Raw genomic sequence first — 26,279 nt, 5'->3', positions numbered from 1 at the left:
TGATGAGCCCTCTCTCTCTCTATTTCTTTATGTCTCTCACTTTTGCTCCCTCTCCCATCAATTCCAAGAAGCACTGGAGTGCAAGAGGAAACACTCTCCTTTCATCCATCTATAATTAAATGACACAGATGAGCCGAAGGTCCCTGCACCACTGTATTTCCACGTTACATGGAAAAGCACTCCTTAAAGGTAAAAAAAAAAAAAGAGTTTGCGTTTGCCATATTGCTGCTGGAATTTACAAAGTGTTTTTAAATAGTTTTGAACAGCTGCATTTATCTCCAAAGAAACAGGCTCACATTTCATCGACAACTGATGATTTCTGAGGAACAGGCTCTTTTCTACCTGCCCGAGTTGCTAATGTGCCGCCTCAGACCTGTGGAGCTTGTCCCATGGTGTCCTCACAGCAACATGGAGGAGCCGTTGAACAGGTCAGTGCGGGTCAGTGAACGAGGGTTACGAATGTGCTTGGACTGTAGGGACGGGAACGCAAACACAAGTTTGCCAGAAAAACATAACAGACTCGCAGCTACAAGAATGAATTATTTAAATATAAACATCCCAGTTTGTCAGGCACTGATGCTTGGCTGTTTCACCTAACAACCTTCCCTGATAAATGATGATGAGTAGTTCAGTTGATTAATTTGCTGTAAAAACTTTACTGTGCTATTTTTAGGATATCATTTACACCTTTCTATCAACCTACTGAGGGGTAACATATATTGACCTTAATATACCTGCAACAACCAACCTGTGGACTGGATCTATAGGTGGATCACTGAACAATTTAGGCACCTTGCTGTGGGAGGTGTTTAATCTGAGCAATTCTGCACCAGAGCCACTAGATGTCACCAGATCTCACACAGTTTGATATTAGCGGTTTTTGACTTTGTTAGGATGTATTTAGAAGGAATTCAAAGGAAAACAAGACTCAAAGCAAAGAAGAAGACAATACAGCTTCACTTTGGAGTGACAGATGAGCAGATGAGACCCAAAACTCCCTTGATGCAAATATACATCCAGCCTCCAAATTCATCCTCATTAGTTTCCCATGATGAGTTTAACGAGCGCCTCATCAGGAAGGTTTGGCTTCGCCCACTGTCCTCTGGGCCCACCGGCAACAACAGCCCCCCAGAGCCCCTCAGATAACCAATGAAGCGTCATCCATCATCAAACCAAGGCAAGAGGAGATGTTGAAGGAAGGACCCTGAGAAACGGAGAGAGGAGCCAAAAATCAGCTATAGTGACGGAGAACAATGTGGATGGAGCCCAGAGAGGGTCTCCCCGAGGAGGAGGAACAAAGGGGAGCTCCTGATTAGCAAAAATGTGTCACACAAAGGTGAGAACACAGAAAACATGAAGAGAAGAGCGTTAACCACGGGACTATTAAGGTAAAGTAAAGCCCTTAGCTCTATAATATGGTTACAGCTTTATTGAATCTGCCTTTCTGTCTTTTCTCTTAATAATAGATTTTCTCATTTGTGTTGTAACTTTATCTCATTATGGTCTGAAAATGATCTTCCTTTGGGAACAATCCTTCAAAAACACCTCCGATGTGTTTATGATTGACTAAACATTCTCCTCCACCCAAAAATCACTAAACTGTAAAGAAAAGCTCCTCCATTGGGAACAATTGGCATTAAAATACTATTAAAAATGCCCCAAGTTCCAGCTTTATCAGTGACGCAGTCTTTGACAAAGATGGATAACTTGTACCGCAAGGTGAGTGCCAAGAAAGAAACAAAAGAATGAACAAGTGAATAAGTTTGTAAGCTAGTCAATAATTAATCCTTTACAAAAATCTAAGTTCTCCCTGAACTGTTTCAGACTTAGAGACAAATCCTGATACATTAGGATAGAATTTTCTACACTCCTGGGACAGATAAGCTGAAAATAAACCCATTAGAGGACTGCTGAATCAGTCTGGATTAGAGGGAACGATACTGGCTACCATGAAATCAAGCATTTGCTTAGTTGAGCATATTTAAGTAACCCAATTTACCAGCCCCTCTGGCAGACAATGCTACCAACACAATGGGCCGAAAAAGGAATAAATCTAATGTAATGGGACGGACAGTGGAATGATGCAACCGGAAAGCAGAACAGACTGAAAAATCCTAGTTGAGAAGACCTCTGAGCAGCTTGTGCCAGCTGAGCAGAGAACCTGAGGGGCTTATGCAAATGCACGAGTGGCAGTCTGTCCAAAAAAAAAAAAAGATCTAAATTCAGCGCAGGCACGTGTCCACCCTCTCCTCGCACGCCTTATTATTCATTTCCAGGCATCACTGGTGGCTTCTGGCCATATTTCCAGAGAAGGAAAGATCTTTCTGAAGCGTGGAGCGTCAAGACGGCGAGCCCCGTTAGCACTTCAGCTCGCTCCAAAGGCGTTCCCAATCCCCACGGACATGAAAAGCCCCACAGAGGACGAGATGGGGTGTAATACAGCATGCGACTCGCTGCTATCGCTCTAATTGCAGCTGTCTGTGCAGGATGTGAAATCCACCGCACGCCGCTGAACGCGCTCGCATCTGCTTATCTCGTGCCAAGAGCAGGAGAGCTCATCTGTGCTTAATAAACGGGCCGCACGTACAACAGAGGAACAGCAAGAACAGCGGGAAAACTGGAGCCACCTTCAACCCCCCCCCCCACACACACATCCTGCTCTAATGCAAGCAGACACTGGTTAGCAGGGAAAGTCGTTTTCCGAGTTTTCCTCGGTGTTGCTTCTGCAATAGGGCATAAGTATCAGACGGTACCGGACCGGAACGGTGCTTTTGCATAATTCAGCACTTTTACAACAATACGGCGCCGTGCTGCAGCCATCAGGAGCCCCCCGCCTTCATCCCAACCCCACACTTCAGTCACTCCTCTCCTCGTCCACCTCACCACACTTGACGGACACAATCAGCAGTGATGGGAAGGTTAAAAAAAGGCAGATTTTGTTTACGTGCACCTTCGAGGATTCCTTTGTAGAGTCCTAATTGCAAATGCTGCATCTATATGGTGAAAAAGAGTGCAGGAGAGGATAAATGAATCAATAAAGCAGGTTATTATGAGCAAAAGGAGTAGCCAGAATCCACAGGGTTTCCCCAGGTTGTAATTATATGGCGATGTAGCACAAGCCGATTTACAGATCCTCCTTTTTTTCTTTCGGCAGGAAGGAAGATGTGGAGCTCAAAGTTCAGAGCTGGCACCAGAAGAGAATCTACGGGAGGCTCATGAAACGGGAAACAGGTCTTTGTTAGCAATGGTAAATCTCACAATTCTCCGCTTCCTGAGACACCAGCTGAAATCCAGATTCCTTCCCTGCTCATTAGCCTGACGTCCAGGACAGGCTGCCTGGATGAGCTCAGCAGTTTGGCTAAATGGCCGAGACTCACTCAGAACTCTGGAGGAAACTCCGGGAGGTGATTTTGAAGAAGCTGCCTAACTGTTTTTGATCAAAGACGTTAGAAGACAAATGCTAAGCGCGAGGTTGCCCCGGGTAACAGTGCGAGTCTCAACCCGTCAGACCCTCAAGTTCATGAAGAATTGATGCTGCTAATTTCTGTCTGTTTTAAACTTTAATCTACACTTTGCAGTCTTCCAAAGGAATGTTAATGACAGATAAAGAGTTCATCCTTGATAATAAAAGCTGCGTGTTCCCTCTTTCCCTTTACTTGACATTTATTCATTACGGCTCGTAAAGTAGAAAGTTGCTGCTTATAGAGGGAAAACACTGGAGGGGGGCAGTTATATCTTTAATTAATTAACGTAGTCAATGTTATCAGTCTGACTTCAGCTCTGTTTTTGTATCAGAAGGCCTCAGGTGGAAGGATGCATTTAAATATGAGGGAGACAGAAGACTGAGATGTTGGTGAAGCTCTGACCACAGACATAAAAGAAAACCACAGCACAGACGCCTATCAAATATTCAAACGCACGAGAGGACGTGCACCCTGACGCTCGGTGTGTTTGTTTATCATGAAGAGGAAGCTTTATTATTCTTGATATTTCCATACAGCAGAGAACAAATCAGCCTTCACGCTGCCTCCAGGCCTGGATCTACACTTAAGTGTCCTCCCACGTACCTGCTGAGGCATGGCCTCATAAGGACTGTAATTACATGCGGTTCTCCAGCCACAGCTTTTTCAACCCGTCCACTCCAGAGGGTCTGAGGGGTTTTTCTTGCTGTATGGAAGTTCTACAAGGGTAAAACAACCCAGAGACCTCCTGTGATCCAGACCGGCCACCCGCGAGCCACCCCTCCACCCCCCAGGGACCTCCTCACACCCTGGCTGGGAGGGAACAGCGAAGGAAACTCTGAAATTCACCAGAGTTGTGATTCCTTTGAACCTTCTTCAGCTGCCAGAGTGGGAAGTGGATCAAGAACAGATGGTTGACTAAAGGAGGTTAAGGGCCTTGGTGATCCAACACAGTGAGGCTTGGATGTGTTGCCTTTCCTGTCGTCACGGTGATGACTCGGAGTATAAACAGCAGATCTGGTGGAAATACAAAGATTGACAAAAGTGTGATGTTTCACTACATCAGTGTTTAGGAGGGTCAAATGGCCACTAATTTCAAATAGTCTCACAATGGTGAGCCTGGTCCTGCTCAAGGTTTCTTCATGTTTTCTAGCTTTCACCACATTTACTTGTTTGTTGTCAGAAGAACAAGTAAACAACTACTTTGTTGGCTTTCCGGTGTTGATTGCATCTAATGCTATATAAATAAAGTTGCACTTACTTGAATCGCTGGTTTGACGGGTAGAATCTGGTCAAAACAAGCTTTTTCTTCTCTCTTCGTCTTCCAGATGAGGAAACCTCTGCAGATGGACCTCTCCCTCCTGCCACCTAATGCGTGCAGCTAGGTTCGTGCGTATTAATACATCTACGGGTGGTTCTTAGAGCATCACGCCGCGTGGCCCGTAGGAACCTTTTCATTGGACGCTGCAGCTGAGCTGATTATCCTTCTTTGCTGTAACCCAAAAGATGTCAGCATATGTGGATCGCTCCTGTCTGACTCAGTTCTTTTTTTTTCCATTACTCACATGTCAACAAGTCTCGTTTGCCCCTCTCAATAAATCTTTGCATTTTGGCATCGCTTCCTCATTAAATTCTCCCTCTAACGAAGCTAAACAGGGTCTGGGTGTCACAGCCATCAATTCCGCTGAATGTTTACAGTTTTCTCTGTGCATTCATTTATTGAAGCTTTCAACTACCTCTGAAGAAAAGTACAAGTTTAGACATGTGGAATTATAGACCTCAGCACGTTAGCCGCAACCAAGCTAATTGGTAACTCTATTGATGGTCTGCTGGGTAGCGCTCCCACTCTTGTAATCTATATTTGAGGAGGTGTCCTTTGCTAAAAACTGCATTTTTGATTGCTTTTTCTCCGACATTTGAATTCTATTTAGCTGCTAAGACAAGCTTTCTGTTCCCTCCACACCACATCCTAAAAGGAAAACAGTTTTTTTTCGTACTCAGTTTCAGGTCAGCCATGTCAGCCACAGGTGGGCCGATCAATGTGAAACCTTTAATTATTGTTGTGACAAACAGCAGAGGTACTTAGACAGGTTTGCTGAGCAAATAAGCCCACTGATTGCAGTGGGGGAGTGTGCCATGATCCACATTGACAAGTCATGAATTATTAAGCTGCCAGAGCTGCCTGATGGCCTGAAGCTGTGTTCCGCTTTGTAGATGGAAGCCCAGCAGGGACAAACAAAAGACAGACACAAAGGGGGTGTCGAGTAAAGCCTCCCACAAAGCTGGGGGAAATTTGGGTTGGTGCTGGAACTGCCAATCGAATAATAAATGAGGTATTTGCACAAAACTGAACTGTTATTTAAAAATGAAGGAAATGACTCACAACACAGTAAAATGGAACAAATGAAGCTGGGATGAATGATTCAATTAGAAATAAGGATCAAAACAACACAAAAGCATAAATTCGATTTCAGGGAAACACTTTTTATAATGAAAGAACCCAATTTACTGCAGGAATAAGCGAAGCTTCTTCCTGTTACTTTCGCAGGTCACTGCTGTGGCTCTGGTCTTGATTGATGATGCTTGAATGAACGTCTTTCTGGGAACTCTTCAAAAGGTCAAAGAGCACATTCAAATTCATGCCTTTCATCTAAAGACATACTAAACCTACAACATTTCTCTATTATTACAGCCAAAACATTGCCTCCTATAACAGGTTTCCCTCATACTTTGCCTCCAAAACAAACCCACGGACAAAACATGAAGAGAAACAACCTAAAACGATCTTCCTGCTGTGACTTGCTTTTCAATATTTAGAAACACATTTTCCGTACTGGATGATGAACTTTTCAACAATGTCTCCTGCTGTTTTTGTGTGAAATGATGACCCATTTGGAGCAATCGTAATAACATCCTGTAAAATTGCTCAAAACATAATATTTCTATTGTGTTCATTTCTTCCCTTCCACAAAATTAGCGTCCTACATGTGAGATCTTTCAAGGGCTGCATTAAAACTTTGGCTGGCACCTAAGGAAGCACCCTTGTCCCCTAGAACACCCTGAGCTAGATCTGGCTAAAACTTTAGTCCTTTATGTGTTGGATTGGTCGACCCAGGCCGGCGATGAGTCGTTGGAGCTGAACCTGCGTCTTTTGGTCACCTGTATCTATTGATGCTCTCTAAGTTGTACCTAACATGGCTGGATGAAGGGGGTCAAAGCTCTGATGCTTTGAAATCCTTCTCAGGTATACTGAGAAGACAAAGAGATCCAGCAGAGAAGTGAAGGAAGTGGAACATGAAGAGCAAAGTCTTAACCAGAAGAAAGAGAATAGGAGGCACCTCTGGAACGAAGCACAGAAATCTGGAGAAATTGAATAAAACCTCCAGTGCTAGGAAGTGAAAATGAATAACTGAAGGAGAAAGAACAGGACTTCAAAGCAACCCCAAGTGATAAAAGCTGATTTTCTCGAACAGGAGTCGAACAATTGGAGGAGGAGAATGTGGAAATAAAGGAGTGAAAGCTTCAGCATGGCACCAGATCTGGAATCTGTCTGAACAAAATTAGAACACAAGGACCAACTTTGACACTGGAAGAAAAGCAGAAAAACCCAGAGGTACTCTGTCAGCTGAAGACAAGAGTTTCTTCAGGTGCTTTAAGAAAAACAGAGGAAAGAAAGGAACAGAGGAGGAACAAAAGCCAAAAGAAAAAAGGGAAAAATAAAGCTAGCTTGATCGGACAGTGGGTGGGTGACATCGACGGCTACGATCCACCTCTCAGAACCTTCTGACCATCCTACTGAAACATTCTCATCCATCTCCAATCAGGCCCCGAGAACCATGATGAGAAACCAACAGTGGCTCCCTGGGTGTGACACCACCCTTCCTGCACATCTGGATTGGAGGCGATTTGGACCTTCTTCTATGCAGATGTTGGTCAGACAGATATGATTCATCTTTCTTTAAGAACCACTGGATATTTAATGAGGTCTCCCACCATGACCTGACACTGGCCTTTGATTTTTCAGTGTGAACTGAGCCATCCTGGTGTTGGAGACAAGCTCAATTACCCCTCAGCGTCAGCACATCATCTTCACCATCACAGTCTTCAGCTCCATCCATCTGACCCCTCTGCCATCATGTTTAGGTTGAGTTCAATTAAATCCAAAACGGCCCCAGCAGGTCCGGCGCCGACGCCCAGCGTCTCCGGACTTCCCTGAGGGCCAAAAAGTTTAGATTAAGGACGACCTTTACGATGACTTTAAATCCAGATTTTACTCTCGGTCTCACAACACAAGCTCACACACGCTCACTGCTGAGGTTTAATTGATTTTTCTGCTGCTGTAGATAAATCCACGTTCCACATCCGTGTCAGCCCCTGTCTTTTGTTCTGGTAAACCCCATTCATCAAATATAGCCTCTGCATGTGCCGGCCAGCCTGCCGACATCTGCGTTGGTCTGCTCAATCAACCTCAAGCTGCCCTTTCAATACTCTCACACACACACACACACACACACAGACACACACACACATAGACGGGTGATTTTGTGTGGCTGGTTCATTTCAAAGCCAGGGGCTGATTTTAAATTCTGCATTTGTCACACTGCAGGGCTTGTATCCGGGCTGACCCTGAGCTTGTTAGCCAACAGTTACAGTTACTGAGCTGTCCTCAGCCTCGCGTTCCCACTTCATACGCTGTCTGTTTTAATATCACGCAGAGGAATTTCAGCCGTGTGCCTTTCAACTCTGCCTCTCTCGATTCCAACGAGAGCAGCCCATACTTATTTGTTTCCACAAGCCACAGCTGAGTTTTGCATGCGCTTCATCGTCGCTCTTTTGCATGAATTCTACAAATGTTAAAGCCAACAGGCGGGAACCTTCAGCTCACAATACACTACCAGACGCTCCAGCAGGAGTGTCCTCCACATCAGCCCGGTCCTGCTCAAGGTGTCAGCGTGGCCCTTTATTGGTGGCTCTGAGGCCAGGCTCAAGCTTTCTGTAACTCACACAGGGTTGATTATGCTGTTCATCACACAGATAGAGGCTTGAAAAGTTCATCTGCAAGAAAATTTTTATTTTTTTCGGTCCTTCTTCCTGCTTAGACGCTCCAAAAATGCCACATTGGTTAAAGCTAAAGCAAATAAAGCCTCATCAGTAGGCAGGACTGGCTCCTGTCACTCACACATCGACACCTCTCTCTCTCTCTAGATGCTGCCAGCCTATTACTCATTTATTTACTGTCCAAAACAGCATCGCCTACGCTCGGACGTCAGCGTTCAAAGATTCAGAGTTCTACCATAACCTTGCATGTGAGAAAACTCGGCCTCTTGTGTTCTTTGCTCTCGATTTTGAGATATTGACATCACATATGTCTGCGTGTTCATAAGCAGAAGAGCAGTGATGCCTGGCTTGACATTTTATGTAGGGAACGGCTGTAAAGTCCGACACCTATTCACCTAAGAAGCAGTATAAGCCAAGTTGGCAGAAGCGGTGGATTGAAGTCACTTGTACAGGTTAAATTCCTCTTAACTCTCCTGATTGTATCTGCCACTGGCTTCTTGTTCCTCTCGTATCCATGCTGAATGAATGTATGCACATTTTATACTGACAAAGCAAAGAGACAGTGGGGTTATCCCGGCGTGGTTCATTCATCTCCCCTCGCAGAGCTCGACACTTCCTGCCGAGAGTCTTGTGATAAATGACAGAGCTGTCGTTTCAACTCAAGCAGGCTGAGCAACATGTGCCACAACTCATTTCTCCCCACAGCTCTCAAAGTGCTGACTGCTGCACGGAGAAATGAGATGAGCCATCAAAGGTAACCCCGGCCTTTCTTCCCACTCGAACCCAGCGTTGTCTAACCAGCCGAGGTCTCCGTGAGCTAGCATCAGGAGACGGGAACCGAGAGGAGATTCGATCCACTGGCAGAAGAGAAGTTCTGCGTTCCAGTGGAGCGCTTAATTCAATATGAAAATCGGGATGCAAAAGGCCGCCGCGGACTGGTGCTCAGCTCTCGACACTTGGGTTCGGAAATCAGTTTAAATACGGTCTCAGCAGCCCCAGGAGAAATCCAATTTACCTGGAAATCTGCACGTCAGGAGGAGAAATGACTGCAGGTATCTTTCAGAAGTTTGCTTTTTCATCGGTAACTTCTCAAACATTGGAACACAGACAGAAGACAGATGGCAGAGGTCAACGGGGTGACACGCCCACAGGTGAGCAGGTAAATGTTCAAGCGTTGTAATATAGCCGAAGAGCTCTCTGAAACAGAGACGACTGCTGCCAAAGGCAGGGAGAGAAGAGCTCTGAATCATCCAGCCGCTCTTCATTCCTGCCTTTCACCACCCTTCATGTTCACAGTCACTCTGGTCCTGTGTTCCTCTTTCCTGACATGGCAGTTTGTCAAACTAGGAGGCTTTGCCAAATTAAAAACCTTTGCTGACAGGAACCCGCAGACAAATCACCCAGACAGACAAGTGTCTCGCTGGTACGGAGGCTGTCACGGTGGACGCAACCGTCTTGGTTGCTCTAAACTCCCCAACTCACCTGAGATTCGAGGGAAAAAAACTATATAAATGTTTGTAATAAATGTTGCAGTCATTTGGCGCAGTAACATGTTGTTTGTTTGCTATTTATGTCATAACTCACTGATTTGTCTTCTCTACATGAGGGTGGTAGGTTCACTTTGGAAGAGTCTGTCATCTGATCTGTAACCAGTGTGCAGATGCCTCCTGGGCACGTTCGTTTCCTTTCCTTCTGAACGGAGGTGAGAACCAGAGGTGAAAACGTCCTCCCAGTGCTGAGCTTTTAATGGCCATTCCCTGTGAGGTGCACCAGATTCTGCATAATGAGCGCGACTTGAGCTGAACTTCGCTAAAGTCTTCAAAGAAGAGCGGCAGGGGGCCAGAATGTTCCGGTTCAGGTAGGGATGGTTGAAGGAATACAGAAGGAGTCCAGCTTAACCAGCAATTCCACTGGTTGGAGGTTGGAGGATAAGGTGCACCCGGGTTTGGACCCAGCTGATTGGCAGAGCGGGGAGAGATGAAATAAGATGGGGTTCTCCAAGTTAACCTGCGGCGTACAACCAGTAAAGACGCTGCGTGCGTGCGGGTTCAGGTGTGTCAGAGAGATTTTGCCAAGCTAATGTGATCATATAAAACCTCCTCAATAATTCAGTCAACCTGAAACAATCTAAAGTTGTCATGCTGCCACTCTCAAAGAACCTTATTCTCTGATGAAGATGTCTCATAAATATTAGAAGCCGAGAGACTTTGACTCGGGGCATAAATGTCACTCTAAAAGCCGCCCGTAATTGATGAAAGTAGGAAAACACGGAGTGAAACCCAACTCATGTAGTTTTCCCCAACGAAATTGCACTTGAACAAATGTTTGGGGCTGCACTTGTCTTCAATGCTGAACCGAGGCACTCTTTGCAGTAGAGAGGCGCGTTGTGCTTCGTCTCTGTTCAAAAACTAAATTTACAGCTTGATTTTATGCTGTAAAAATCAACATGTTCCTGATAACAGACATGAAATCAATCCAGGACCAGTAATTATTTACTGCTCTCATCTGTAGATGGGCCAGTGATGAATCAGTTTAACACACCTAATGAGTGTTAGATGATTTACACGCACACACACACACACACACACACACACACACAGGCAACAGAATTGTGCAGTGTGTCTGCTAAGGCTGTATGGATGAGGACCTGGATGAAGCCCACATACTAATGTGACAGTGAAGTGATGAAAGCTGAGCAAAAATCTGAACTTTTTAAGTGGGTTTTTAATACCAAAGCAGAGAGGATAAGAAAGAGGAAATTTAAATGAATGTTAGATTCAGAAAAGTGACACCAAATCTTCTTCGGGGTGATTATCAGTGGCTGGGATGAAGACCTCCATGCAGGCAGAAATAACTTCAGTGGTTCACTGACAAGTGATCCATTAACATGCATTTACTCTGCTGCAGGCTATGTGCTCTTATTCCTACGGCGGCCTGAGATCTGTTGGTTTTAATCAATAAAACAGTTAATATTATCCAATTCAAAAAGGAGAAACCAGCCTTGTAGTGGTTTGAAATGTTGAACCGCTCAGAAAATCGACAGCGGAGCAGATTTGAAAACACTCCACCAAGTGATCGATCATTTGTTCATGCTTAAAGCTCCTTTTTTTTTTTTACTGCTTCATTTGCTGTTATCATGTTCTCCGGGAGATCTGAGGCGGGCGAACAAACCCTTTTTCACGGTCGTGTCATAAAGGGCCAGTCAATAAACTTGACCGTATATCACTCACGACATTAGATTCATGGCACTGACGATTCAGAAATCCCATCAGACCTGCCGCTGGGACCTCTGCAGCTACTGGTTCTCTCCTGAGGAGGCTGTTGGATGGAGGTGTGTGTGTGTGTGTGTGTGGGAGGGGGTGCTGCTGCTCTGTTCCTGTGAGAAACAGTGTAACTGGCAAGACTTGATCAAATACATCAACACCACCCTCTGGTGGCTGGTTGAAGCTAGACATTCAGCCCCTCCTCCTCTATGTCTGGCGGTCTTTATTGAACCTAAAGACACTGGTGCAGCACCCACTTCCTGTCTTGAAGCGCACAGACAACTGCAAGTGGAGGCAATGTTGAAACCCAAGGAAAGAAAAAAGCGCATGCGTCTGTTTTCATGTTGGCATGACTGTCACAAACCGAAGGACAACAAAAGGGTCTCCTTTAGCTGGTGAACTCCGGTCCACATTGATCTCTGGGGCTGAAACCTTCTTTCATATTTTAATAATGACACACCAGCTTCAAACACTTGCGGATTAAATATGCTGCATGAAAACATCCTCAAAGGCATTGACCTTGTAAAACATACGTTATGAAATCTGCAGTCCTAAATTCTTTTACCAGCGCTGGGAGTCGCATCCTGCGCAGCAGTGCGGAACAGGGAGCTTGTTATCTCCAAGCGCTTTGTCAAATTTTCCGCTCCACGTGAAACGTCTTTAAGTTGGTTCCCTCAATGAAGATATAGAAGTTTCATGTGGCTTTTTGGCCACTGAGATCTTTGTTGCCTGATTGGCAACATGTCCAACCATGTGTGTTGGTTCAAAACTGCTGACTATTTTGTGCCAAGCATTCGGTAAATAATTGAAATGGGCTTGAAGCGTTTGCACGTCAGCTAAACGGTGCAGAGTGTCGGGCGGCGTGTGCGCTGCCGTGGTTTGAAGCACTTGACCCTCGATGGTATCACTTTAGAACACGCTACGGGGGCCAATCATGTCCCGGCGGAACAATTAGAGGCAGCTGCAAATGCGTAAAAAGGAGAATGAGACACAGCTGCATTTGTTTTCCTCCAACGTGATTGATTGGAAAACGCTATTGATCGTCTGGAGAGCATAATAGCGCGGTGGCCAAATTTTAATGGCTATGAATGTACACAGCCCAATCCTTCAGTGTGTGTGTGTGTGTGTGTATGTGCAGTTAAGCACGTGGAAATGAACGCTCGGTGTGAATTATGCCCGCCTCATTGATCGCAATCCATCCGGCGGCCTCTGCAGGTATCGACTGAGCTAAAAATGCTTCGCCTGCGATGTCGGCATGCGTCACACAGCACCTGTCCGTCACAGATGACGGCCACGCCCGTCCTCGTGCGCGGACAATACCAGCGTGACCTTTCCCACCATGACGCCGTTTCACTGGCGCGCGTCTCGCTTCACCGGTCATATTCTGGCTTTATTTAAAGAAAAAAAGAATGTGCACCAAATGGCTCCACAGCCCACCAACAACTCGCCATCTCATAATCACCTAAACGGGCGTCTGTGACCATCGACGAGGGACGGCTGAGGTCCTGCTGTCAGGTTGGCAGGAAAAATAAAGGGCAGCGCGGGGAGCTGAATGTTCATCACTTGATATTAGCGCCACACAAAGAGGGCCTCTTTGATCGCGGCTCGAAGGTCAAGCAGAACAGCTGTTGCGACGCGCCAACAGGAAGCGAACCTTTTCTTCTCCACCCCGGGGGACGCTGGCCTCCTGCCAGGGCTGGCTCGCTGCTGCTTTCTGCTCGGAATTCTCATTTTAGAGCCGATTTCAGGGGTGTCTTTAAATCCCCCTCGGGAGAAAGGGGGTACAAGACTGCAAAGAATTAGAAAACACAGACGATTAGAAGACTTATTAGTATTAATCAGCTGTTTTTTCTCGCCAGTCAGATTGTTCTAAGGTCGGACATTAAGCACAGGTGCTTGTGCAGCAGGGGTTTGGCGACCATATCTTCACCTACACAGGCCTGTAAAGCCACATGTTCGGGTTTGTGGGAGTGGATACAGCTGACATCATTATTTTAGCTGGCAGTTGCCAGGATACGGTATCTGACAGGACTCAGCTGAATTACTCAAATTTCTTTTGGGGCAGACAGGCTTTTATGTTTTTTCGCAGGTTAGCGTGTGCGTGGCAGCCATTTCTGCAGGGAAAAGATTGGAGGTGGAGCTAAAGTACAGGTGAATTACAAGGGGGCGGGGCTTCAGGGCTCTTATTAGTCCAGTTTAGGGAGCAACTTCTTCTCAAGCTTTCGACCTGCAGACTTAATTTGTCATAAAATCCATGAAATGTCACAACTTCCTGGCAGTCATTTTTGACATTCCTAAGAAAGAATCAACTCAATCTCTGTTCAGCACCGTAGCCGACACTCACCATTGTGTTCCCTTCACCTCCTGCTCAGTAACAACATGATAACGCTGGATTAGGTCTCAGAGTAAATGCCAAGCAATGAGGTGGTGATAAATGTCAGCATTTTATGGGATGTGTAACATAACATATGAATAACGGCAGCTTCTTTGCTGCAGCCTCTGATGAAATGGCTGCGTGACGTGTACCCGCATGGACGTCCTGCTTCTAAATATCATCATTTTAATTAGATGTTTAAGCATAAAGAATGTTTAAGTCCCCGACAGACCGAGATAGAAATAGAAGCTTCTGCCTCAGACTTTTCCCCTGAAATAAATCAGTTTATTTCAGGTTCGCAGAGGGCATGCCGGGGCAGCCCGGAGAATAGGATCAGCCCGATACCCTGGCATGTTCCCGTAATTGGCTGCGGTGATTCTTGGTCACCAGTGCATGGAAATAAGCTCCTGCAAGAACAAAGCACATTTGAAGGTTGTGCCAAAGTTCACTCCGAGAACACGTGTGGCGCTGCATTTGGCTTCAGATTTATTTTTGTTAGTGTTGGATCACGGTGCTGCTAATGACCTCGCATCAAATTATCTCTGGGGATTAAAAAAAAAGGAAAAGGCAACAGAATCAAAGGAAAGCTTCATCTGCTTTTCAAGTTCCGGGACGGACACACGTAGTTCCGAAGAGGAGATGGGGACTGACATTGGTGGCTTTTTAAACATTTACTCACATTATGTTCTGCCATACACTTGGCAGGCTGTGACAGGGATGGCAGTAAATGTGGCTTTGATTAATAGATGGCGTGTCTGACTTGGCCTTACAGCTCCACAGATGGTGACCTCCTTTCCAGCCTGTGATGAGCAGGAAAAAGCAACGAAGCTGTAATCACAATGCACTGCTCTCCTTGCCTTACCTCAGCTCCATCGGGGTTTTGGTGGCTCTATCCCATTAGCTCGGGTGAACCGGACCCTGTGTGACGCACCGGAAAACTGCTGGAAACTCCGCGTTAACTATGTGAAGTTCAGCGTCAGAGGGAAACAAGCGACTAAAGACATCAAGACAACAGACGTAGCAAACATGACAGGACTCTTCTGCGTTAGCATCAGCATTTTAAGCCGCTATTGGGGTTGTATTTTTCAGCATTTAGTGTTAATTTCTGAGGGTTCATTTGTTGCTGGAAGTGTCAAACAGACTGGCTGAACACAGCAAGTAACTCCTCTGAAATATGACGCCCTTTTGACATCTATCTTAATCTCAATGGACAGTGAATCATCACCCGTGCTACAACACCCATTTTCTCTTTTAGCTTTCAGCTGGGAGCTCGATGAAAACTGCTGTTTCTGTATGAATTAATAATGTCGGTGGGAGGTTCAGCATCGAGCTCACCGTGTTGCTGTATGATGATGTCAGTGTGATACCGCCGCCGCTAAGACTGTGTTACAAATAAGTGGGTGGGGATTATTAAAGTCAGCTCACAGGCTTCAAAGTGCTAAAGTTTGAGAGTTTTGCGCGAAGATACTCTTTGCTCTCAGAATATTTGCTAACGCTGCAGTTTCGAGTTGGTTCCTGTGCTCCATCTTAGCCGCTCCCTTGTGACGTTCTGAATAAATGAGCAGCAATAACCTGCTGAATTCATGAAGAGTCCATTTCAGTGCCAGAGGGCTGACACCCTGAGTGGCAATTTAAGAGTGCAGGCCAATGCACGCAGATGGCGCTAATGCAGTCTGTTCAACTGTCAGTCAGAAACAATGGACGCCCGGTGTTCCAGAGTACCTGCACTGCTGTGAGGGAAGAAAAGTGATGGGAAAAAGGGGGAAATCCTCCTCTCTCTACCCTGTCAAAAGGATTTGAGTAGATTCGGGACAAAAGCGAAAGATCGTTTGGTTTGGATCGTTTCTGATATGAAGGCTGACACATTTATCCATATTTCTACGGGTAGGAAATCAGGTTGGCTTAAGATGCAAGTTCAGCTTCAGATTGAAATGAAAGTGCCAGATCTGTTTAGTCACAATATTGATCCAGGCACCTCTAAACAAGAGCATGGAGGCAGTCAGCTATAGGTCCAGCTGCACTGGAGACAAGGTCTAACTTAACTGATCTCTAGGACCCCCATCACCCCCTCAGAGAGGGTTTTGTCCCACTTTTAAATCAATAAAAGCAAGTGTAGGTTGATCAGAGCTGGACTATTGTTAGCCTAAAAAGCAGAGTCAAGAGGAGGAGGCATAGTTGCAATCACATAAGAGCTGTCTTCAGCCACTCTTTACAGTATATATTGATGATGTTGTGTAAAACCTGTAATCCGACTTCCAACCCTGGAGCCAGCCCATCCTGTCACCATCAGAGTCCTCAGTCCCCATTCACGCCATGATTTATACTGTGAAAACGGGGCTGAGGTGCAGTTTGGCATTTTTTTGACTGCTCATTTGAGCGTCTCTCCACATTTATTTCCTTGATGCAGGTTTTCCTCTTGAGTAGCATCAAGGAGATATTTGGATTCAGAGTAGGGTTCAGAGGTCAAAGTGCCAGAATGGCCATTTAGGGGAGGAAATGCCCTCCAGCCAATTAGGAAATTGGAATGAACATTACCGTTAAATAGAACCTCAAGTGAGTAGTAGACAGTGTTTCAGTATTTCTGCTTCCCTAGCATCATTGTTGGAACCTTTAAAGCAAATTACTCGTGATATATTTGACATTAAAGCATAGAATCCAAATGGAACAACCAATTCTCCCATTCTACCTGTACTGAAGCGGGCTTCTTTTATTTCAGTCCATAATGGAGAATATTTCAAAGCAATGAAGCAGGTAATTACTCCAACGCTAATTAGCTGACAAGTCAAGGACAGCTAGAGATGCAAAAACAAGGGAGGCTGGGACGCTTTTACGATGCTTCCAAGAACAGGCTGGAAAGCAATTATATGGAAAATCTGAGAAAATGAAGTGTGTAAACTGGGGAGGGACTGGAACCAACACACTCACACATTTGTTGCTCTGTCTTTGTGAGGACTCGTGCCCCAGCCTCTTACCCTGACCATCAGAGCCTAATGCCTTCACCTGGACCCAATTCTAATTTAACCTTAAATTTAAGTCTTCATGATTAGTCAGCCTTTTGTGGCTATGATGACAGGAGAGAAATGTTATAAAAAACCCTCCTGTTACAGGTAAAATATGGACTCTGGACCTCACTATATAACATGTACACACACACACACACACACACACACACACGCACACACACACACAGACAGTCTTGTGAAATCAGCTTTATTCCCATTTTCTCTCCATCAGCCTGGAGATAGAATCCTCTTCCTCTGAATTATCATCTTCCTTCCTCTACACATCTTCCTCTCCTTCCACTGCTTTTTATTACTTGCATGCCTAAACATTTTTTTTCCCGTAATTTTCTTTGCTCTTATTAAATTTTCCTTACAGCCATTAGCATCCAATTACATGGCTTTATTGCAGACGAGGACCATATTACCCCGCTGAACACCCCCCCCCCCCCCACACACACACACACCCAGATACACATATCCAATAAAAGAAATACATTTAATTAACTCCCCCCTCCCATTCACCTATACTCTTAATTATCAGGGACGGAATAAACCAGGCCCCTATGCAGCTTTTATTTGATTATTCTGAAATTGACTCAACATAAACCAACAGAAGTTACATCCAACTGGCCGTCTCGGTTCCACGTAGGGATTTCTTCAGAACAAATGTGTTAAATTAAAAACTCTTTTAATAGTAAAAGAACATCTACTGCACGGGCAAACCCCTGACCTTTGATGACCCCCGACCTTTGAGGACTGACACCAAATCTCTAGAATTGCACATATGTTCCTTGCAGACGTTCCTTATGCTAACATGTCACACCAGCATCAGCAGGGAGCTTCAGAGGCGACAGAACAAGTCTTTTCACCCTCCCTTCCCTCCACACTTCCTGGATGTACAACATGCTGTCACATTCGCTCGTGACGCCTCTCTGCCTCCGTCTCTCCAAATCCCTCCAGTCGCGTCAGCTTTGTGAACCTGCCACCTTTGTGTCAGCATCTATTTTCTAGCATTTTAGCCGCGACATTAGGCTCCGGGCCCCAAATGCACTGACAAATCAGCGTGGCGGCCGGCGGCGTCACGTCCCCCTCGGACGGCCACACAGGAGTTAGAGGAGAACGGCGTACAGTCGTCGCGAGAATACAAATGGCGTCACGTCTGACTGGTTTGTAATTTGGCGATGGATGCGGGCGTATATCACGGAGGGGAGGAGTTTTCCTGGAAGAGCAGTTTCACTAAGCGATCAGGCGGCGGAGGGAGGAGAGGGAGCGGAAGATGGATGGAGGGATGGAGAGGGACACGGAGGATGAGGAGATGAAGGGATCTTTTTTATCTTCATCATTATTCAGTTGTCCACCCTTTTAGCTCCCCATCAATCTCTCCGTCCACTTTTTCAATGATTTCATTCCATCACTGGCGTCGCGGCAATAAGTCGAGATGACTTTTTAACCGCTTAACGCGGTTACTGATCACATGTTTGCTCGGCAGGTAGATTAACCAAAACACTTTGGCGTGAGTCTTCCCCAAATGATTCCTATCCCTTGAGGCATTTATTCTCTCTATTCATGCCTGTCACTCCTCCCCCACCTCCATCCCTCTCTACTGTCCACTGGATGTGAGCATGCTAACACGTCTCAGCTGGGGTCCCGACAGTGGATTCCTGACTGTTGCCAGGTGACTGTTGGGGTAGACTCCGCCCCCTCCCATGGCCCACACCCCCGCTGGATGGACAGATTGAAGTTTGGTGTGAGACCTCAGATAACTCACATCCTCGCCGTCAGTCCGTGCCTCGCGGCCGCTTGTCCTCCATTAATGTATCTATCCATCACTCTATAAGCATCCCTCGTGTTTTTCATCTTTGCATCCGTCCGTTCCCGATTCTCCCAATCCTTTTATGTCTTCATCTCCACGTCCTTCACCTCTCCATTGCCCATCCTTACCCCCATCTTTTTGTCATCTCTGCCCATCCATATGTTCCTCATCCATCCCTCCTTTCATCCATCCATCCATCCATCAACTCAGCCTTGCGGTGCTTTTTATCCAGCCCTCTCTGGATTCTTCATCCCTCCTTCTCTCCATCCCCACATTTCTCAGTCTGCCACTCTTTTCCAGCCTCTAATCACCCCATCACGCCCCCCTCTCCGCTTGTCCACATGTATTTTTATCTCTTCTCTGCCGGAGCGACGGTTCATTGTCAGAGCGACAGAGGACACGGTTGTCACTCCCTTTTGTCATTGTCTGTGTGTTCATTGTCTCAATTTATTTCTCACCCTCACTATCCCCTCCAACGGGAGCTTTTCAGCTTCCTCCCGTCTCTGGCCGCTGATGTCACCTTGTGCTCACCTCTCACCTTGTCACTACGCCTGACGTGTTGATTTCACCACACCGCGGTTGCCGTGACAGCCTGTGATGCACACTCTCATTACTGTATCAGTGCACTCCCATCCGTCAATGAGTCACATTCATGGGTTGCGTCGGACTCCCGCAGGGTGTCACCTCATCGAATCTAAAGCACACAAGCACGGACACACACACTCATGCACACACACACACACACACAGGTTGCCTCCGGTTGCCGTGGCATCTGTGCTGCAGAGTCCTAATTCTGCACGCTGTAAATGTGTAGTCAATGCTTTATGGCACTCTGGTGGAGGCAGCAGCACAGGAAGTGAAAATGAAGCCATTTTAAAAAGCACTGGCGCCGCTGCAGCACAGCCGGGGAAAGTAGTTTCGGCGTTTACGGCCTGGTTTTAGGACGATCACATATTATTATTAGGGGCTGTAATACAAGCTGGAGTGTAAGATGGCGCATCCATCCAGGCAGCATCCCTCACTGTATCACCCATATTTTGCCCAGGTTATCGCCAAGTCGAGGAGCAAACGGGAGGACAGGAGGCCTTTGAACCTGTAGGTGAGGAGTCTTTGTCGCCCTCTGCTGGCGTGTTGCAGTAAGTACAGCGATACCACCTTTTTCAACTTTAATTGCACCAAACTTTTCCATCCTTATTGCATGTTTGAATCTAAAGTGAAACGTCTTGGATGACACTAAATCGCTGCTCACTTTTACTACAGCACAAAAACAAACATCAACCCACGGCAGATAAATGAATAATTCAAATATTTAATTACGTTTGTGTATTTTGCTCACATTGTTGCATTTTACAGTGTTTCTCTAGTCCCTTTTCCTCTGGCAGCACAGAGAGAGACGGATTAGAGTCTTCCTCCATCATGACAACCTGAGAAAGAAAGAAAGAAAGAACCGAAGAACTCCCCTGAGACCAAATGGACCTGCAGCTCCTACAGAAAGAGCTGAATCTGAGCCCTTACATCCAGTATAAAATCTGCCACCATCTTATGCCCAGGTTTGACTCAGTTATCTACACTTTCTGCTGTTGTGGATGGAGGGAATGCATCTTTATGTGCTGTGGTTTTGTTCAGGCATGTCGCCGTGCGCAGTATTGATCAAATTCTGTGTTGGCTCCAGATGTTAGAGAACTGTTATTGGCTATAGAGGCAGCATTAGATTAACACGTCCTCAGGTCTTCCTCTGCAGGGAGGTCACCTCGGGGAAACAACCAATCAAGGAAACCTGATATGAAACAATGCATTTAATCGTTTTACACAAAAGCAAACCATTTTTATTACCCAAGAAATAATCGATTTTTCCACTTCATCATTTATGTGAAACGTAGAGAAAATCTATATGAAACGAGGTTCAACATCACTTTATATTATGCAGTCAGAATGCAGCGCAAGATCAGAGACGGCAGAAGGTTTTTGTGTCCACGGACCAGGACATTCACAAGGGGATACCTCAGGGGTCCATCATTGACCCCAAAGTGTTCACATATTTATAGTAAAGGCCACACAAGGTGGGTCATATGTGCCCACTTAAAGTCCAGTTTCATGTGGTCCAACATCCTGACTTTATCCTCTTCACCTACACCAGTAATCCCATCAATCAACGCGGTCATTTTAAACATCCTTAGGAATCCGCTCCCTCCAAACTACTAAATGAAACACAGGCGAGGTGTTAAAGAGTCATCCCCATGAAACAAAACTGCTCCCACTCAGAACCGCTGAAAGGCAGCTGTGATTTACAGAGAACCATTTCACGGAACCCAGAGTGAGAGCCTCCCCGCGCTGGCCTTCGCCAACATCATCTCAGTTTATGAGCCGTGTGCTGAACAAAGTGGTTCCACCTTTACGGCTTCAGTCACGTCACCTGTGGTTGACACATGGTCGTATCTAATCGGAAACTTTGAAGCTCATTTTCCTCATGAAAACTCCCAAGTTCACTTTGCCAAGGAGCCAACCAAAACTAGCCCAGGCAGCACAACAGTCTGGCAAACAGGTGAGGCCTTAAATACACTGGGAGGGAGGAGCCAATCACGCCCACAGGTGTATCACAGGGGTGGAGCCAACATCAAGAAACAGCAGGAAATCAGGTGAAAACAATGTTAAGTGAAGAAACTCTGTGAATCAGAACACAAAGTGCCCAGAACGACCACATGTACACGCTAATAAATGATCCAGAAAATGCTGTTTTATGTTTGCAATATTAAAATTAGAATTTCTCATACCTGCTCCATTTTTAAAGGGGGCTTGGATACTCGCCTCTGCTCTACTGGGCTGTTTCCTCCCTCTAAACGGGCTCCAACAGAACCTTCTGGATTTGATTGTGGGGAGTTTAGTTTTAGGATAGAGCGTTTGTTGACGGGGACAGATTTAAATGCGTGTTTGTGTTTACCGGAGCGGCGTCTCTACCTTTCCTGCGGCCCAACGGCGGCTCAACAGCTGCGGACGTCGGTTTCGCTGCATCAGTGACACAAAATAAAACAGCGTTTGAAAAAGAATGAAAAACAAGCTGGAGCCGGTGGCCTCCGGCGGCTCGTCCGCCGTCTTCTATCGCTGTCGTTTAAACGTTTGAGGACACGGTGCAAATGTGCTGACATGTATAATGGGATGCACGCGCGACTGCTGAATGGAAATTTGGAGCTGCGTGTGGCTCCACAGGGCAGCCCCGGATGTGTCTGAACTGATTTGGCTTCTCTTTTCTCCTCCAGCAGAAAGCGAATGAGTGGTTTGTTTTTCACCTCTATTGTTTTTCTGCAAACAGACTCCGAAATCCACTTCCTGCTCCATAGAGGCGCGATCGAGCCCGAAGGGGGGAGGACCAGGTGAGGTCAACCACAGTTTCCTGCTCAGGAGGAAGCGTGCAACTAAAGTGACATTCCGGTTCTCCTCTTCACTCTTCATCACCTTCACAGGGATTTTCAAAGCTGACAACTTTGGGTAGAATTTTCCATGTGGTCCAGAAGCTGCTGAGTCCCTGTAGGACAGAGGACAACACAGGACACCAAAGACAGCACATGGTTTCGGTCTATCGGTTGGTTGGTTTTTGCTAAAATGGGTGATTTGAATCCAAGATTTTAGGATCCAGGAATCGTGATTAACTGGAACTAAAGTGTTTTGTTGGTTGTTGATTTACATGAAATATTTAACGTGAGGATAATAAATTCTCTGCTTTGGTAATTATTTGTTTTAAAATTGAAATGACTTTGAAAAGTTTTGAACAGGTCAGGATGGGGGCTTAAATATTATCATAAATGACTTCTTTTCTAGACTATATAATTAAAGCGATTAAATGAAATTGGTCATTTGTCATTTTAATTTGGGTTTAACAGGTGACATGTAAATTTGTTGCATATTTTCATCCAAAACTCTGCAACTGTTTGCGCTGAGTGGCGTGTGTGGACAAATTGATGCGTTGCCGTCACAACTTTTCCTTTAAGATTCCAAGCACGAAGGCAAAAAAAAAAAAAATTGCGATAGCAAGCGCGCGCTACATTAATCTTGTCAATTAGCTGAAATGTTAATTGCCGTTGTGCTCAGAATTTTTAAAAGCTAAAGCTAATAGATGGGTGGGCTTCTGGTCCTGCTAGAACTGGTTTAACCACACCTTGCTTAAATTAAATAAACTGGTGGCATCAAGTAAACAAACTCCTCCCTGCGCATTTGCAGTTTTCGATCTGTCAAATGAAACAATAGTAGGTTTTGTAACTTTCGCCTCAGCAGAAGAACTAACTGAACACTAATCCGCCGTTGTTGGTCATCCCAGACCAGAGAGTGCTGCAACAGCTGGAGAGGAAATGCCAGAAGGGACATTAAAGAGAGCTATCATGAAGGGTTGATGGCGGGAGCGGGAGAGGAATGCAGAGGAGAGCGGCTGATGCGACAGCAGGTGATGGAAGACGGAGGGTGGAAATTAGCAGAAGACAAATAGAAAGCACAAATATGAGGGGTGGCGTAAGAGGTGGGGGCAGATGAGAGGGGAGAGAAAGACTTCCTGCTGACTCTAACAGACAACATTGAATCACGCTAACAGCTAACAGGCTAACAGGCGACAAATCCAGCCGTGCAAACACAGAGTTGAACAGTTCATCATCACTCTAATATCTAATATGAAGCATTTCACCCATTTGTGTTACCAAGAAACTCTCCTGTCTCTTTGGTGTCGTTTGAAAGTAAAACTAAAGAAACTGGATTGATGATGTAAGTTGTTTAATCTCAGATAATGTTGGATTTAATTCTAAAAAAAAAAACCTCACTGCTTTTGTCTGAGGAACTAATTACTATATTTAGCAGCTTTTGAATCACACATAAAAGGGAATAATGGAGTACAGATGTAACTCATTGCTTCTTTTGGTGGATCATTGAGGCTGTTTTGAGGAGATGTGAGGAGCTATGACAACATAATTCAGCCTGTGGATGAGACGCGAGAGAAGAATGAGCAAAAACAGCGGCTGGAGCGGCGCCGGCCGGGGAGGAAATGAATGGCAAGAGGACGAGTGTATGATGGGTTGGACGGTGAGGGGTGAGAAAGGTGAGTGAAGTAGAGGCATAGAGGAGTAATGAAGTGACGAGGCCGTTAACAAGCCGACTCGAGCACGGAGAGGGCAGAGGCCGAGAGGGAGATGAGGAAGAAATGACAAGAGGGGGGCGATGGAGAGATCCTGACATCTGAGACCAGATGAGATGGACAGAAGATGGCAAAACTACCAATGAAATAACAGCACAACATGGACAGAGAGCTTGATTCTGGCCCTGGAGGGGGGGGGGGGTCCTCACTCTGATCTGTTATCCATCCTCTGACAGGCGGTGTCCTCGTAGCCCATCTCCTCACGGCCCAATTCAGACCCCCCTTCCTTTTATCACGATCGATCTGCTGGAGACAAAGCTGCAGGCAGAACTGGTCATACTGGGGGGTGTCTTGGTATGCTGGGGGTGGCTGGTGATGAGGTGAGGTTTTAAAGGGGCGCCGCTAAGGCTCAGCCCTGATAGATGCAGCTGAAAGGGTGGCGAAAATGTGGTAAACTACGATAACTCCTACAGGCGTCTGCAGGTACGGGAACGCATCATTAAACAGGGTCGGTATCAGCTGCTGGCGCCGTCTGAAGACGCCTCGACTCGGTCACATGCTGTCATCGCTTCAGCTCTTTATTTCTTTATTTCTCTATTTATTTCTCCATCTATTTTGCTCTCATTGAACTTCACATTTGATTCTCTGATGTCACCTGAAAAACAAGCTAATCGCCCCCCCAGGTTGTGGCTGACTGCCATATAATGGCTAAGAGGTTGCTCAGGGAGCTTTATGGAGTATTTAGTATCAGCGAGGGCCCCTCACTTTTAATTTGCTTTTGTTTATCTCTTATCTGCTAGCTTTAGCAGCGCCTGGACGTAGCGCTGGAGCTTTAATGAGAGTGTTTATGTCTGCGCTTGTGTGCACCGAAGCCCCCGCGGTGAGTTTTCATGCCGTCAAGACAATTTATGTCTGGCTTTTTACAAGCCGTCTGACCGAGGTGCTGCATGCTAACGCCCCGGCTCTGTGACTTCAAGTGTAATCTAGAAACCCTGGCAGCACGCGAGACGTCCGCGCTGGGGGCCGCCACCCTGCTGACAGAGGCCGAAAACGAATCTGCTTTTTATTCTCAAGCACATCCAGTATTTCTGCTGCCACGCAGCAAGACCTCCTTCATAGGTTTATACAGTTTTATTCTAAAAACTCAACTTATTCCTGCATTTCTCGGTGTCTCAGAAGCAATGAAACCGTTTGAGAGACACCAGGAAGTGACAACATCCAGCGTTGACGCTTGTCTCCGCCCACCAGTGTCTGGGTCACCTGCTCTGCTCCTATTACCGGGGCAACAAGGCATTTTTTTCAGTAGTCAAAATCTTTATCACATCACACACACACACACACACACACACCTGTGATCAGGCGCTTCATGCAGAAAATTCTCAGCTCAGTTCCCGCAGCTCAAGCAGCTTTTATCTAGTTACATTCCTCCTCCGGCTTCATCCATTTGGTTTTGTCCCCTCCGTCATCCAACCTGCTTCTATCACATGGTGACAGGTGTGCTCGCCACAGAGGGAAGGAAAGAGTTGAAGAATAGGGTTCATGATTTTGTTGTTAATATGGAGCTTCCGGCAGACGTGCTGACATCTGTAAGTATTTGAACCTTGGCTGAAAGGAATGAATCTGTCTAATGGAGGTTTTTAAAAGCATTTCAGCTAAAAGGAGGGGTGACTGGACAATCGCTGATCACTGATTAGAGCTGGTCCTGTAAAAACGCATGTGCTGGATGAAAACTGAACAAAAAAAACCCTTCCAGGTTGAAGAAACGAACACATAAACATCCAGAGAGACGAGCAGTTGGGAGCGTCTAAGAACATCACTGAGAAGTTACATAAGCTAAGTCTCTAATAAGACTTATATAATAAGTTATTAAGAAAGTCTCTGCTTATAACCCCTAATATTACAGCTCAGCTCTCTCTCATTTCTAAGATGATGTCGCTATTCGATGCAGCTGAACTGTTCTGCTTTAAACTCATTTTAATAAATTCTTCAGTTATGATGTAGATCATAAAGTGAGAAGGTCGGAGAACCCGCAGACCTCCACCACCGGAGGGGGAAACCATTCTAAAGATGGCGCCGTCTCACTAATATCGGTGCTGGGTTGCAGTAAGTGGACTAAACTGACCAGGGACCTTTAAAATAAATCAAATCAAATCCTTTGTGCCGACACTATAAAGGGACGGCCGGGAGCCTATATATTT

General features: G+C 45.8%; 2 long non-coding RNA genes across 3 annotated transcripts; both read left to right on the top strand.

Moving 5' to 3' along the window:
- The first annotated feature begins 1,100 nt into the window (after positions 1–1,100).
- Positions 1,101–4,924, top strand: LOC115252806 (uncharacterized). 2 transcript variants are annotated; one of them, XR_003891136.1, is made up of 3 exons: positions 1,103–1,388; positions 3,155–3,247; positions 4,790–4,924. It is a non-coding gene; the product is annotated as an uncharacterized lncRNA (long non-coding RNA). The 2 variants fall into 2 exon arrangements; XR_003891135.1 differs by lacking the exon at positions 4,790–4,924 and having other exon boundaries at positions 1,101–1,388; positions 3,155–3,655.
- A 16,539-nt stretch (positions 4,925–21,463) lies between these two features.
- Positions 21,464–22,738, top strand: LOC105417450 (uncharacterized). Its single transcript, XR_965118.2, has 3 exons — positions 21,464–21,607; positions 22,279–22,339; positions 22,430–22,738. It is a non-coding gene; the product is annotated as an uncharacterized lncRNA (long non-coding RNA).
- The last annotated feature ends 3,541 nt before the right edge of the window (positions 22,739–26,279 follow it).

The sequence above is a fragment of the Takifugu rubripes genome, chromosome 15 (genome assembly GCF_901000725.2).
Source record: "Takifugu rubripes chromosome 15, fTakRub1.2, whole genome shotgun sequence".
Classification (NCBI taxonomy): Eukaryota; Metazoa; Chordata; class Actinopteri; order Tetraodontiformes; family Tetraodontidae; genus Takifugu; species Takifugu rubripes.
The sequence above is the reverse complement of the archived record's forward strand: the minus strand, read 5'-3'. Positions and strand labels throughout refer to the sequence as shown.